Consider the following 17,304-nt stretch of genomic DNA (forward strand, 5'->3'; position numbering starts at 1 on the left):
ATGCTTGACTGTAGGGGTGGTGTAGAGCTACATTTTGGTCTCATCTGACCACAGCACTTTCTCCCATTCCTTCTCTGAATAATTTAGATGTTCATTGGCAAACTTTAGACAGGCCTGTCCTTGGGGCCCATGCAAGGGGTCATAGAGCGCCCAGAGCCTGTTTGTATACTTTCCCAGAATCTGCTGCTGCTGCAAACATCCACTTTTACACATTAATTTGAAATTGCTACTGTAGGCAGTTATGTGATGGGGGTTGTGTAAAAGACCTGCACAGACGTATGGGCCTAAACGGAAGTAGTGTGCATTTAGAGTATATGTATGTGTAGCACCCTCTAGTGTGCTAAAAGTGTAGTGATTAGGTTTTTGTTAGTGTAGGTACATTTACAGGCTTGGCTGGCAGCCAAGTCAGTCTTTTTGTTTGAGTTGGGTTGGGAGTAGGGTTGCACTGATACCAAGTACCAATACCAGTACTCGCCGATACCGATTACTGATACTTTTTTTTAATGTCATGTGGCAGTGGCACTAATATGCAGCACTGATGACGCGTGGACTGAGTTTTTTTTTTTTTTTTTTGACAATTATTTTTTTTGACAATTTTTTACAATGCTTTCTCTTTATTTTTATTTTTTTTGGGGGGGATTGGACGGTGTCAGTGTGTTTTTAAACACTGTTTACAATGCTCAGCTATGAATGGACAGAGTCAACAATCACTGAAAAAGAAGGTACCGGTAAATTACAGATTTACCGGTTCCTTCCTCCGCTCCTCATCCTGACAGATCAAGGACAAAAGGGGGCGGAGGAGCACAGAGGGGGACCGGAGCAGATCACGGAGGGGGACCGGAGTGAAGGATGGGGGGGTTCAGGAGCGGAGCACGGAGGGGGACCGGAGCAGAGCACGGAGGGGGACCCAGAGTGAAGGACGGGGGGGGGTTCAGAAGCGGAGCACGGAGGGGGACCGGAGCGGAGCACGGAGGTGGACCGGAGCAGAGCACGGAGGGGGACCGGAGGAGCCTTGAGGAGCATGGAGGACGATACAGAGGGGCAGGGCTGTCTTTTCCATTGGGCACGCTGGGAAGTTGCCTGGGGGCCCCACTTGTCTGGGGGGGCCCCATCGGCTGCCCAGCAACCCCAGTAAAAATAATGGTGGAGAGCAGCGGGTCAGAACTGTATAACTGTATCGTGTCTACAGTCTCTGAGGAAGAGTCTGAAGAGGAGTCAAGAGTGGGAGCGCCTCCGGGATGGGGGTCACGGGAGAAGTCAGACATGAGGAGACAGTAGGATAAAACCAGAGCAGCCAAGCTGGAGCCATCTGACTGAGCCGTGCATGTTGCACCTGAGAGGAGATCAGTGATAGCGCCGCCAGGCCAGTCTAAGGGGCAGGTGGTTGCTGATGTAAGGGGGGAGTGAATACAAAAATATTAGTGACCCCCCCTTACCTTAGTGTATTTACGGAAGGTGGTCTCTGGTCACCAGAGTGCCCCACACATCAGAGTTCCTGGTGCTCCCCTTTACATCAGAGTCTGCATGATTCCCCCTTACAGTGCAAGGACCCTGATGTAAGTGGGAACTCTGATGTAAAGAGAAAGCAGTGAACTCTGATATAAGGTAGTCTCTGGTCACCAGAGTCCCCCTCCACATCAGAGTTCCCCCTTACATCATGATCTGCAGGGTTCCCCTTTACATAAGAGTTCCCTTTCACTGTAAGGAATCCTGCAGACTCTGATGTAAGAGGAAACTCTGAGAAGGCTGGGTTATAGTAACCTAACCTTCATGTCAATGAAGAAATTTGTAAAACTGTAATTTTAGGTACTTTTTTTTTGCAGTGCCAGTAAAATAAATGTGGTTCTGCCAGTAAATTTCATGATTTTTGTCAGTAAATTCTTGTGCACGATTGTGTAGACAGGGCCCCAATGCCCTGTATTGCCCGGGGGTCTATAATTCTCTTAAGATGCCACTGCAGAGGGGGACTGAAGGAGGATAGGGGGACAGTCAGGGGTGATTGGTGCGGCGGTGGGGGGAGTTCCAAGCACCGATCCCCATGCATAGATTTCAATAAAGCAGCTGAAAGCCACAGAAGGGAGAGGAGGAGAAACAGCTGTTAGCTGCTCTATTGAAATCCATACAGAGAGATCGGTGCTTGTAACTCCCCCACCGCAATCACCCCTGACTGCCCAGGTATTATATCAAGCATCTGAGCATTTGCCCGAGTACAAGTACTCGGGAAAATGCTCGGTATCGGCACTGATACCAATACTAGTATTGTATCGGTGCAACCCTAGTTGGGAGTGATTCAGGCAGAGCTGAGTGACTCACAGGCAGCATCACTGAGAGCTCCCACTTCTTTCCAGGACATTCTGCAACCTTCTGGAAAGGAAGGAGGAGAGAGGAGGTGGTGCTGTCTGGAGTATTCTGAGGAGCCCTGACCAATCCCCAATCTGGATTGGCAGGGGGAAGGCCTCTTTAAAGCGGTTGTAAACCGCATATATAATTTTTTTTTTTTTTTTTAACTGCAAGGCAAAATGCATAATCAGCTAGTATGCACCGCATAATAGCTGATTATGAAATACTTACCTCAAAACGAGGTGAACAACACTTACCTGGTTCACGCCGAGCGAGATGTCATCTTGCTCCGGCGTGTCTTCCGGGTATCGCCGCTCCAGCGCTGTGATTGGCTGGAGCGGCGCCGCTCCAGCGCTGTGATTGGCTGGAGCGGCGATGACGTCACTCCCGCGCATGCGCGCGGGAGATTTAAAATCGGCAAGGTCCGGCGGCTGCCGGATCTTCCGCCGTGGATCCCCCCTGCGCATGCGCCGCCCGCATTGCGAGGGGAATATCTCCTAAACCGTACAGGTTTAGGAGATATTCTTTTTACCTACAGGTAAGCCTTGTTATAGGCTTACCTGTAGGTAAAAGTGCAAATTTAAGGTTTACAACCGCTTTAAATACTCAAGGTCAGCCAAGCTGGGGGAGGTGCAGTTCGGGTGGAAACTGGAGATGGAGTGTATGGCTTTTGTGACCTTTGAGGGAGCTCCCAGTCTGGGGGGGGGGGGGGTGACCTTGGGCCAGGTGCAGACAGGACCCTCTCAACACACAAGGAGGTGTTCTGGACAGGTGGCATGGGTGCAAGGAGTGGACAGCAAGAGAGCACTGCCGGGCAAGTCTCCAGGAGGAATAACAATTTACAGCCAGGAGGGCTGGTGAGTAACACACAGTGAGTAGGACTGGCAGAGTGCAGTCTGGGATGGGTGCAGAGCCAGAGGAGAGGTGAGGACTGTAGTTGGACTGTAGTGGAGAGAGGCAGCTGCAGCCAGGAGGGCTGAAAGGGCCTGAAGATGTGGTGCTGGGAACAGTAGCCACCTGGACAGCTAGCACTAAGACTACCTACATATTTCTGCTACACCAAAGGGGCCCACGGTCCCTGCCTGCAAAGGGCATTCACTTTGGGCCTGACTGGGTCAGTGTCAGGCCTGAAAATCAGTGCTAGCTCAGTCCTGGGAGTGATAGTCTGCAAGCAAGTTTGTGCTGAAGGAGGTGTATATAGTTCTCAAGTCCCTATATCTGTTTCTACAATCAACTGGGCATCTCATAATTACCCTATCCCCATCCAAGTTGAATTCCTCTAATAAAAATAACAAAAACAAGTGCAAGGACTGTTCTCTGTCTGAGGAGTGACTGAAAATGTTGTGCCTGGCTGGGCAGGGTGACAGACGGACCACAACTACCAGCAGTCTTTACGGGGGTACCGCTACATATGCATGCCTGCAGGTACTTTACACAACCAGTATTGCATACCAACATATGGCCACATCTTCAAACTGATATCTGTGGACGGCTGTAGACAGTACTTACACAGGCTCTGGAAGCTGTACGTCCCCTTTAAAGCTATGTGCATGAGTCATAATGTAGAATATCATCCAACAGTCTGGCATCCAATATTTGCATGATCATGGCTCTGTATACAAGTACGGTATTTATTTCCTATAGTAATCAGCTCCATCTAATGGCCATAATGCAGTATTTTCCAGGTTCACACATTCAACCTGGAGATAAAAAAAAAGTCTACTAACAATCAATTTTGCCCTCTTTCGCACATAATGAATGTACATGCAGTTTCATAAGGGTTTCTAGGCATTTTACTATATGCTGCGAGTCCATTCCTCTTCTTGGCTTTCCCTTTTTTTTCCTCCAAGATATCAAAAGTAGTATTACTTCCTCTGTTTGGGGTGGAGCATTTCCTTTCTCTTTCCCCCGTGACTTTCTAAAAGCCCAGACATGAATTATTGAGCACCCTCGACTGGTCTAATAGCGTGTTTGATTGTTTCACTGAGATTAGACAATTAAACCCCTTATGGTTTTGGGCGGACACATTGTACTTTTGGGTAGTTTTGCTTTTCAGGATATAGCTTACTTGACAGGATGTTATCTACTCCCGGATAACATAAGCAGACTGAACTGCAGTTAGCAAAGGCTGTAACCTGGCGGGGGATGCACACTGGCAGCATTTGATGGGCACAGTAGTGGCAATTGATGGGCACACTGGCAACAATTGATAGACACAGTAGCTGCAATTGATGGGCACACTGGCAGCAATTGATGGGCACACTGACAGAAATTGATGGGCATAGTGTCAGCAGTTGATGGGCACACTGGCGGCAATTGATGGGCACACTGGCAGCATTTGATGGGTACAGTGGCTGCATTTGATGGCACAGTGGCTGCACTTGATGAACCAGTGGCTGCGTTTGACGGCACAGTGGCAGCAATTGATGTTTTTCTTTTTTCAGTTAGTTTGAACACCTAGTTCACGCCCCCCCCCCCCCCCCTTTTTTTTCTGTTCTTTTCTTTGTTTACTGTGATTGTATACAGTCATCTTCAGACATTGGTGTTGATTTACTAAAATTGGAAAATTTACACTCTGGTGCAGCTGTGCACGGTAGCCAACAAGTTCTAACTTCAGATTGTTCAGTAGCTTTGACAATGAAACCTGGAGGCTGATTGATTTCTATGTAGACCTGAACCAGATTTTGCACTCTCCAGTTTTAGTAAATCTCCCCCCCCCCCCATTGTTTTTTATTTCCTTTCTCTTTTTTGCATCATACGTTTCAATTTTTGTACTCTCCTGTAATTTCTTAAAATGGGATTCCACCCGTGATTTTTTTTTTTAAGTCAGCAGACAAACACTGTAGCTGCTGACTTTTAATAAGGACATTTACCTGTTCTAGGCGCCTGCCATGTAACCCCCCGAGGCCAGTCGCTCGATCCAAGCAGCTCCCAGCGCCGCCATCCTTACTGAGGTAAACGGGCAGTGGAGCCTTGCGGCTTCCACGCCCGTTTCCTACTGCGCATGCGCGAGTCTCGCGGTGCTTTTGTGAATGGGCGGCTGCTTTCTGGGATACACAAGTTCCCAGAAGGCAGTGCGCACCATTCCCCAGAAGACACCGCGGGGAGGACGAGGAAGAAGACCTGCCGCGGTGGATGAAGAGGCAGATTAGGAAGATCCGCATTGCAACAGCTATTTCTGGTAAATAAAAATATTTATTTTTTTAGATTTTCTGTAAAAAAAAAAATGTCACTTTAAGAAATATTTCAATAAAATAATATGGGGAAAAAAAAGGACAAATAGCTCTGCAAATTTTTTATAAATATATTTATATATGTGTACATATTCTATTTAATAACTGAACAATGAATAGGGCTACATTCACATAAGTAGCCAGAGCGGGTGCCTGCATAAATATTTTGATTCTTGACAGTGGAGCACAACATGCTGCATGCACACCATGGGGCAGATCCACAAAGATCTGCGCCGGGCGCAGCGTATCTAAGATACACTACGCTGCTGTAACTTACTTTGCTTTGGTTTGAATCCACAACGAATCCGCGCCATAAGTTACGGCGCCGTAGTGTATCTCTCGCGCTTTTGTGAATGGGCGGCTGCTTTCTGGGATACACAAGTTCCCAGAAGGCAGTGCGCACCATTCCCCAGAAGACACTGCTGGGAGGACGAGGAAGAAGACCTGCCGCGGTGGATGAAGAGGCAGATTAGGAAGATCCGCATTGCAACCGCTATTTCTGGTAAATAATTTTTTTTTTTTTTTTATGATTTTCTGTAAAAAAAAAATGTCAGGGTGGAATTCCACTTTAAGAAATATTTCAATAAAATAATATGGGGAAAAAAAAGGACAAATAGCTCTGCAAATTTTTTATAAATATATTTATATATGTGTACATATTCTTTTTAATAACTGAACAATGAATAGGGCTACATTCACATAAGTAGCCAGAGCGGGTGCCTGCATAAATATTTTGATTCTTGACAGTGGAGCACAACATGCTGCATGCACACCATGGGGCAGATCCACAAAGATCTGCGCCGGGCGCAGCGTATCTAAGATACACTACGCCGCTGTAACTTACTTTGCTTTGGTTTGAATCCACAACAAATCCGCGCCATAAGTTACGGCGGCGTAGTGTATCTCTCGCGGCGTAAGGGCGCCTAATTCAAATGGCTGTGATGGGGGCGTGTTTTATGTTAATACGTCGGGACCCGACGTAAACAACCTTTTTGTTTTTTAACTGCGCATGCGCCGTCCCTGGGGGTATCCCAGTGCGCGTGCTCGAAATTAAACCGGAACCCGCCAATGCTTACGACGGTGACGTCATACTACGCAAATTATTCGCGAACGACTTACGCAAACGACGTAATAAATTCAAAATTGTACGCGGGAAGGACGGCCATACTTAACATTGAGTACGCCTCAGTATAGCAGCTTTAACTATACGCCGGAAAAAGCCGAAACGCAAACGACGGAAAGAAAAGCGACGGGCCGATGTACGTTCGTGGATCGCCGTAAATAGCTCATTTGCATACTCAACGCGGATTTCGACGGGAACGCCACCTAGCGGCCACCGAAAAATTGCATCTTGGATCCGAAGGCGTAAGAAGACGTACGCCTGTGGAATCTAGCCGAGATGCCGTCGTATCTTGTTTTGAGGATTCAAAACAAAGATACGACGCGGGAATTTTGAAATTACGCCGGCGTATCAATAGATACGCCGGCGTAATTTCTTTGTGGATCTACCCCCATGTGTGTGAATGACAGCTGCTGTCAGCGGCAACTTGGTACAAATCAGTAGCTAGCAGTGCCACTGTTCGCATATAACTGCTTATTCCAATGGTTACATGCAAATAGAGCCTCTGACCGACCCAAGGTGCAGACAGTGTGCATTCAGATATAGCATTTCTACTGTAAATGCCAATTAGCAGATTGTATGTGGCCAGACCACAGAGCGCAACTGCGTCCAGAGACAGAGCCACCTCTGACCGCAGCAAACTATCTGCCTCTGGTCACCCATGTGAATGTAGCGTAAAGCCTCATACACACGATCGGACTTCAAACAAACGTTTCCGTGGATTTTTGTTTGAAGGGCGTTGGCCGTGAACTTGGTATGCATACACACGACAGGACTTTTTCAGCAAACGTTCCCGAAATCACGTGGTTCTTCAGCTCTTTTCTGCTCGTTACCGCCACCCTTTGGTCAACTCCTGCTATTGTTGGTTGATTTTAACATTGGTTCTGAGCATACTTTGTACAAAAGTCTGATGGACTTCTGTACACACGATAGGACTTTGCACCGTAGGACTTTTGTTGCCGAAAAGTTTGTCCGTTTGCAGAGCGAACATTTGTCCAATGAAAACCGAAAAAGTTTGTCCAATGGAGCGTACACATGGTCGGATTGTTTTGAAAACCTGGAAATTTACAAGTTTGTTGTCAAAAAGTCAGACGGTGTGTATGGGGCTTTAGACTTATCCACCTACGCATTTCAGGAAGCAAATAATTCCACTAACTGTTCCTACTCGTTAGTCTAGTTTGGTCACATACATGCTTTATGCCAACAACAACAACAGGTGTGATACTGGGAAATATTGAGAAATACTTGATATCTTTAAAACAGCAATGTTGTCTAAATGGAAAGTGACAAATGTTACACTGGGTGGTGTTCTGACCCCCCAAGGATGAATAAGACCAAACTCACGTCCCCCTCCTCCTGTGCACCACTATGTGGGCTATAGTGTGAGGGGAAAAAGTATTTGATCCCCTGCTGATTTTGAATGTTTGCCCACTGACAGAGAAATGATCAGTCTATAATTTTAACCACTTAAGACCCGGACCTTTAGGCAGCTAAAGGACCCAGACAGTTTTTGCGATTCGGCACTGCTTTGCTTTAACTGACAATTGCGCTGTCGTGCGATGTGACTCCCAAACAAAATTGGCGTCCTTTTTTTCCCACAAATAGAGCTTTCTTTTGGTGGTATTTGATCACCTCTGCGGTTTTTATTTTTTGCGCTGTAAACAAAAATAAAGCGACAATTTTGAAAAAAAATGATTTTTTTTTTACCTTTTTCTATAATAAATATCCCCCAAAAATATATAAAACATTATTTTCTTTCCTCAGTTTAGACCGATACGTATTCTTCTACCTATTTTTGGTAAAAAAAAATCGCAATAAGCTTTTATCGATTGGTTTGCGCAAAATTTATAGCGTTTACAAAAAAGGGGATAGTTTTATTGCATTTTTATAAAAAAAAATTGTTTTACTACTAATGGCGGCGATTAGCGATTTTTTTCGTGACTGCGACATTATGGCGGACACTTCGGACAATTTTGACACATTTTTGGGACCATTGTCATTTTCACAGCAAAAAATGACAGCGCCACAGTTTACACACAGCTCTCCCCGTTCTTCAGCACCGGGGACCGATCGCGGGACTCCAGCGGCGATCGGGTCCGCGAGTCCCGCGGCCACAGAGCTTCGCACCGGGTCGCGTGCGACCCCACGGCTGGGCTTAAAGAGCCACGTACATGTAAGTGGATGTGCCCAGCCGTGCCATTCTGCCGACGTATATCGGCGTGAATGGGTCCTTAAGTGGTTAATGGTCGGTTTATTTGAACAGTGAGAGAAAAAATAGCAACAAAAAGATCCAGAAAAACGCATTTAAAAAAAGTTTTAAATTGATTTGCATTTTAATGAGTGAATTAATTATTTGACCCCTTCGCAAAACATGACTTAATAGTTGGTGGCAAAACCCTTGTTGGCAATCACAGAGGTCAGACGTTTCTTGTAGTTGACCACCAGGTTTGTACACATCTCAGGAGGGATTTTGTCCCACTCCTCTTTGCAGATCTTCCCCAAGTCTTTAGGCCCCTTTCACACTGGGGCGGGAGCCGCGGTGGTGGTATAGCGCCGCTATACCGTCGGATTTGCTGTGGGATTTTGGCCGCTAGCGGTATTAACCCCCGCTACCGGCCGATAAAGGGTTAATACCGCCCGCAATGCGCCTCTGCAGAGGCGCATTGTGGGCGGTAGTGCCGCAGTTTCCCATTGTTTTAAAATGGGAAGGAGCGGTGAAGGAGCGGTATACACGCCACTCCTCTCACCGCTCCAAAGATGCTGCTGGCAGGAGATTTTTTCCCGCCAACGCATCGCCTCAGTGTGAAAGCCTGAGGGCTTTCACATTGAGTATGCAGTGCAGGAGTTTTTCAGGCGGTATAGCAGTGCTATTTTTAGCGCTGTACCGCCTGAAAAAGGTGTGAAAGGGGTCTTAAGGTTTCAAGGCTGGCTTTTGGCAACTCGAACCTTCAGCTCCCTCCACATATTTTCTATGGGATTAAGGTCTGGAGACTGGCTAGGCCACTCCAGGACCTTAATGTGCTTCTTCAAAAAAGTTATAAATTGATTTGCATTTTAATGAGTGAAATAAGTATTTGATCCCCTATCAATCAGCAAGATTTCTGGCTCCCAGGTGTCTTCTATACAGGTAACGAGATGAGATTAGGAGCACTCCCTTAAAAAAACTGAACAGGTCACATTCTTATCATTGTGCTGCAAATATTGTAACTAATCACAGGACAATATCATAACGGCAGTAGAATAAACACAAATTGCTCAGTAGTACAGTCCTAAAGGGAAATGCAAGATGCAACTCAGCAGTAACCAATCAAATTTCATTTTTCAACTGTAAATACAATTGCTCTTCTTTTAGGCTGGGTTCACACTGCTGCGAATTCTATTGCGAATTTGAGCCGTTGCGATTTCTCAAATTCGCAAGTCATTAAAATTACATTGTTTTCCATTAGTGCCGTTCACGAGTGCGGTGTGAATCTAAGCTGCGGGAAAAAAGGGTCCTGTGCGAGTTTGATCCGTGTGGGATGCAAATTCAGCTCTATAGACTGGCATTCCCTGAAATTGCGGTAAAATCGCGCGATTTTGAATTCGCAGCAGTGTGAAACTAGCCACTTCTCGCTGATGTTTTTACCAAACTGAAAGTAGGGGCGTGGTTCAAGTTTGTGGCTACGATGGGTCTGAAGCAAATCCTGTGGCTTTCAGATTTGTGGTTCCAGCAAATTGTTGTGTAGATCCACCTTAGATCAATATATATATAAAAAAAAAAAAAACATAATGGCCCGCATTCACAAAACACATACGCTGCGTAAGTGTAAATGTGCGCCGTCGTATCTATGCGCCGTGCCCATAGAACTAGATATGCCTGAAAATAGGCTTCCTCCGACCGACGTAACATTCCTACGCCGGCGTATCTTGGGCGCAAATTTACGCTGGCCGCAAGGGGCGCTCCCATTGATTTACGCATCGAATATGTAAATGACTGAGATACGCCGATTCACGAACGTACTTGCGCCCGTCGCAGTAATATACGCCGTTTGTAAACGGGGGGGAACTAATGCGCACAACCAAACTAACCAAACTGACCATGGGCAAATATACTCAATTAAAATAAATAAAATATGTGTAAAGCAGCAGCCACTACTAAAACGGTGCTCACGCACCCAAAGACATATGTAAGACAGGGGGTGTAATGGCGCTTGCTAATGGGAAGTTAATAAATGATACAGTGCAAAAGACAACGCACAGTGACGTATAAATACTAAACAATATTAATCAATAAACGTGTTCCACTCTTGAAGGCCCTTGGTAACATCCACAACTGAGATGTAAAGGGTGGAAAAAGTGGTAATAATGGGTAAAATCGAAGCTACAATGAAATAATCATAATCATTGAAAAAATAGGTGTTGAATCCAATCCTAATAAATTCCAGTGCTACCACAAAAACAAATAAAAATGGTGAGAAGAGTGAATAGTGATGACCTAGAAGTGGTCCAAATGATCCAAATGACACAAAATGAGACTCCTCTGTGTTTAAGAAAAAAATTAGTGCTCCAAAAAATTAAGTGCAAGATGAGCATAAATATATAAATAAATAAATAAATATTCAAGCATTAATCAATAAATATGAAAAAAATTATTTCCAATAGATAAAAATGTTCAAAGTGAATAAACACTAAATATATATAGTTCAAAAAAAGGTGTTCAAAGTGAATTCCAGAAACTTGCTGAAAAAATTCCAAACGTGCAAAAAAACAGTGTGTAAAAGGGTGAAAGTATTCAAGTGATTAGTTCCACAGTTTCCCCGAGATGTAAAGAGTTGCTGTAATCACCACACTCTCCTCCAGTGTAGCTATGCAGGCACAAGATAGAAAATGCTAGCCTCTCACCTCAGAACAGGTCAAGCAAGCCTGTTAAAATATGGATGCAGCCCAGCAGCACACACTCTGAGTTCAGGAGAGCTCTGTTTGCTCCAATCCTTCAGACCTCTGTTACGTCCAGATCCCTCTCAATACGTTTACGTAAGGCGTACGTCCGGCGGAAAGTTATTCCACATATAGAAGGCGCATTCCCATGCAAAGGTATGGACCACGGAACAGCCGTCGTATTTTACGTCGTTTACGTAGTACTACGTGAATAGGGCTGGGCGTAGGTTACGTTCAGTGATTCGACGTATCTTAGGCGTTCGTTCCGACGTGATTCTGAGCATGCGCACTGGGAAGCGTCTACGGGACGGCGCATGAGCCGTTCGTTCGGCCCGTCATTTGCATGGGGTCACGGTTCATTTAAATGCATCACGCCCACTTCCACCTACTTTGAATTAGGCCGGCTTACGCCTAGGAATTGACATTACGCCGGCGCAACGTTGGGAGCAAGTGCTTTGTGAATACTGGGCTTGCCTCTCTGTGTTACGTCGGCGTAGAGCATATGAGATGCGCTACGCCGGCATAAAGATGCGCTCAGGTATGTGAATCCAGGCCAATGTGCTTTACACTGCACTCTGTGAACCACTGCAGGTGTCTATATAAAGTTAATGACACCCCCAAATTGGTTCACAGAACACAGTGCGAACTATAGGATTGTGGATGAAATCGTATCGCATTGATCTGAACACCCATGCGATTCGATTCCAGTGCAGACAAAAAAAAGCACCATTATGATGCAAATGCAATGCAATTTCAGACATACAAACTGTATTGCTGAATTTGCAACGCACAGACATCGCATGTGATGTGCACAAAATACGGTGCAAATCTAATTTGGCCTATACCTGCTGAATCAGGTGATGGGAACCATGTTATGGAAAAAGTGTGGACGGCTATTGTCAACCTGCTGAAAATGCTAGTTGCCTGGTTATACATACAAAACAAGTCAGAAATCAGCATCTTCATGAATTTCCGTGGTGACTCAGAAGCTATTGAAACTAGAGAGTCAGAATCATGTTTTCAGCAGGCATTCAACAATGGCAGCTTCCATATTTTTCTCATGACACCTTTCCTTTAAAGGAAACTTGTAGAGGGAAATACACTACAAATACTTTTTTTTTTTTTTGTAACCTTTAGCAGTATTCAGAATAATTTCCGCTATGTCCTGTAGAGGGCAGCAAAGAACATCTGCAAATGTGTACAAGTCTTAGACCCCATTCACATCTAGGCGTTTTTACGCCTGTAGCGCTACGCCTCTGCCGCCAGAGGGCTGGAAATACATGTCCCTCTATGGAGATGGTTCACATCTCCACGCCGAACGCCGGACGCCTGTCGCCTGCGGCGTGAAAAAAGGTCCCGGACCTTTTTTTCAGGCGTCTTCGAGCGTTCGGCTAGGAGATGGCAATCATCTCCATAGAGGGGGTCATCTTGGGGCACATCTAGGCGGACAATACCCGCGTTTTGTCGCCGCAAATCGCGGTACAAAACGCCGCTATTTTTACCGCGATTTGCGGTGACAAAACGCCGCGATTTCGTCCGTCTAGATGTGAATGCAGCCTTATAGGTAGATTCAGGTAGAGTTAGGCCGACTTATCAGTAGATAAGTCGACCTAACTCAGAATCTACGCCGACTTATGTTTAAGCGTATGCTCAAACAGAGATACGCTTAAACATAATTAAGATACGACGGCTTGCGCCGTCCTATCTTAGATTGCAATATTTCTGCTGGCCGCTAGGTGGCGCTTCCATTGCGGTCGGCGTAGAATATGTAAATGAGTTGATACGCCGATTCACGAACGTACGCCCGGCCGCCACAGTCGATTTACGCCGTTTCCGTAAGGCATTAGCAGGCCTAAAGTTATTCCACCTATTAGGTGGAATAACAATGTTAAAGTATGGCCGCCGTCCCCGCCGCGAGATTCGAATTTTTTACGTCGTTTGCGTAAGTCGTCCGCGAATTGGGATTTACATCGTTTAAGTCCACGTCAAAATCAATAGGCCCGTGCGGCGTACGTAGCCGCAATGCACACTGGGAAATGTAGGCGCCCGGCGCATGCGCAGTATACAAAAAACGTAAAAAACGTGAGGTCAAGCCTCATTAACATTAAACACGCCCCCCCAACACATTTGAATTAGGTGCCCTTACGCGCGCCGATTTAGGCTACGCCGTCGTAACTTAGCAGGCAAGTACATTGTGAATCATGTACTTGCCTAGTTAACTTACGGCGGCGTAGCTTAAATTCCTTAAAGCGGATCTCCTACGCCAGATAAGTTTTTTTTTTTTATTGGCTATGTAAAACTTAAATTACCTTAACCTCTGCAACTCATGTGTCCTGTCTCCGCCGGCCGCTCCGCCGCTTTGCAGTGTGAAATAATACGTTATATTCCCCCTTCCGGTGTAGGCACCATTTTAACTGTGGGAATAAGCCCACAGCACGGCACTTCCTTTTCCAGGTGGATGCTGATGTCCCAGCATCCACCGCTAGATCTCGCGCATGCGCGCGAGCAACGGGGACCATCGGCTTTGGCGTGTGTTGCCATGAAATCGCGCGATATTTTGTCTAACATGGGAAGAATACGATATCAACGGAGCTATGAAACGAGCTCCCAGAAATCACTGCGCGGGACAGGAAACGAAGAGAAACCCGAGCAAAAACCCGAGGAAGGCAGACCGGAAGACCATCTAGTTTTATGGTACTGTGATTATTATTTTTTTTTAAATATCGGTTTCTGCATAGTTTTGGAGTATTATTAATTATGCGATCATGTTAAATTTTTGGTGGAGATCCGCTTTAAGCTACGCCGCCGCAAAGTTGCGGCATTCTACCTGAATCTACCTATTTGATTTTTAAACCCTCATGCCGTGTACACACGACCGTTTTTCATGACGAGAAAATGCAATTTTTTAAATTGGTCATTAAAAACAATAGTGTGTGGGCTCCAGAGCATTTTTCTCGACGTGAAAAATGGACATTAAAAATTTAGAACATGTTCTAATTTTTCTCGTCGTTTTTCACATTGTGAAAAACAGTCGTGTGTAGGCTTTAACGACGGGGGAAAAAACGTGCATGCTCAGAAGCAAGTTATGAGACGGGAGCACGCGTTCTGGTAAAACTAGCGTTTGTAATGGAGATAACACATTCGTCACGCTGTAACGGACCGGAAAACACGAAGACTGAAAAGCGCGAATCGTCTCTCACCAAACTTTTACTAACACAAAATCAGCAAAAGCAGCCCAAAGGGTGGCGCCATCCGAATGGAACTTCCTCTCTATAGTGCCGTCGTACGTGTTGTACCTCACCGCGCTTTGCTCAAGCAATTTTTTTCATGATCGTGTATATGCAAGGCAGGCTTGACAAGAATCACGTTGAGAAAAATGTATTTTTTTTCCATGACATTAAAGGGTTTGTAAAGGATTTTTTTTTTATCTTAATAGCTTCCTTTACCTTAATGCAGTGCTGTTTTCATGTCCTCATTGTTCGTTTTTGCTCTCAAGTTGTTGTAATTCTTCTCTGATCTCCACACTTCCTGGTTGTCTGTTTCCTGATGACCACAGTACTGGGAGCTTTCTCTCTGTGGTCACTAATCAAGGAGGTGTGTCTAAAACCCCTCAGCACCAATCAGTTTCCTTTTCAAAACCATCACTGCCCTGTATTGGCTCTGTACATCACAGAAGCAGGAAACAACATGCAAAAAAAAAATAGAAACTGTAGGTACATTATATGATTGATTTTTATCTATTTTTAAAAGGAATCAGTTAACTATTATGTCTCTATACCCTGTAAACAGTCATTTCAGCAACAAAAAAAAAAATTCCTTTACAACTCCTTTAAAAACGGTCGTGTGTACGCGGCATTAGGCCACTTTCACACATGTGGACCGTATGTCCGCTTTTTCATCCATCCGTTTACGGATAAAAAAGGGACATACATAATCCCTATGAGATAGTTGGTGTCAGCGGATGAATCCATCCGCCGACACCCGATCTCATCGGTGTCCGCAATGCTCCGCCTGCAGAGCGGATTGGGTCCACACGGACAGATGGTCCGTGTTCATTGGATCCCCCCCATAGGGGAGAGCAGAGATCTGACAGGGCGGTCCCTGCACAGTTGTGCAGGGACCACCCTGTCATCTGCCGGCTCAGCGGGAACCAATGGAGCGATCCCCGCTGAGCAAGCGGATACACATATAAGGAGCCTCACGGGATCCCTACATGTGAAAGGGGCCTAACAGAGCTAAATTTAGTACCACAAAAGGCGCAAGGTGCTGTATAATGGGATTATGGCACGTAGGGGGGTCAGATGAGCATGCACTAATAAAGGAAGCCTTTAGCACAGATATACAGTACTATGCAAAAATTGTAGGCAGGTGTGAACAAATGCTGAAAATAAGGAATACTTACAGAAATAGAAGTGTTTATAGTTTATTTTTATCAATTAACAAAATGGGGAGAGTTATGGACAGAATAGAAAATGAAATCAATATTTGGTGTGACCACCTTTTGCAAAACAGCATCAATTCTTCTAGGTGCACTGTCACACGGTTTTTGAAGGAACTCAGCAGGTAGGTTGTTACAAACATCTTGGAGAACTAACCACACCTTCTATGGATGTAGGCTGCCTCAAATCCTTCGGTCTCTTCATGTAATCCCAGACAGAGTGGATGAAGTTGAGATCAGGGCTCTGTGAGGGCCAAGCCATCACTTCCAGGACTCCTTGTTCTTCTTTACACCGAAGATAGTTCTTAAAGCGGAGTTCCGGCCTCAATTTCACTTTTTAAATATAAATACCCCTGTAATACACAAGCTTAATGTATTCTAGTAAAGTTAGTCTGTAAACTAAGGTCCGTTTTGTTAGGTTGTTACAGAATTTAGACACTTTATAAAATAGAAATTGACTGGGGCCATCTTAAGTGTGGGCATCATGAAGCCAGACTGTATGACTTCCTGGATTTCAGCCTTGCAGATCTCGAACATGCTCAGTGCTGCACAAGCAGTGTCAGATCAGGTTTCAGCACCTGTGCTGTCCAAGTCACATGATTATTTGAGACTGGGGAGTGCACAGACTCCTGGAAAGTTACACCCACTACATTCCCAGGAGTCTGTGCGGTGTAGGTTAGGAAGCATTAAGCACCTAGGTGCAGGAAGTGGGAAGATTAACTATTCTACCTAGCAACAACACTTTGAAGGCATCTAAAAAAAAAAAAAAAAAATTCGTAAAGGACTAATGACATTTTTTTTAAAACTACTGATGTAATGTTATATTTATGGGTGGAACTCCACTTTAATGGCATTGGCTGTATGTTTGAGGTCATTGTCCTTCTGCAGAATACATTTGGGGCCAATCACACGCCTCCCTGATGGTATGGCATGATGGACAAGTATCTGCCTGTATTTCTCAGCATTAAAGACACCATTGCTCCTGACCAAACCTACAACTCCATTTGCAGAAATGCAGCCCAAAACTTGCAAGGAACCTCCAAAATGCTTCAAATAAGCCCAACAAGCATATGCGCAGATTGGGGGGAAATGCAATTCCATAGACAGAGTTAAAGGATCACTAAAGGAATTTTTTTTTTTTTGCTGAAATGACTGTTTACAGGGTATAGAGACATAAAAGTTAACTGATTAATTTTAAAAATGATTAAAAATAGATTCAATCAAATAATGTGCCTGTAGTTTCACTTTCGTTTTTA

This window comes from Rana temporaria, chromosome 4, assembly GCF_905171775.1.
Source record: "Rana temporaria chromosome 4, aRanTem1.1, whole genome shotgun sequence".
Classification (NCBI taxonomy): Eukaryota; Metazoa; Chordata; class Amphibia; order Anura; family Ranidae; genus Rana; species Rana temporaria.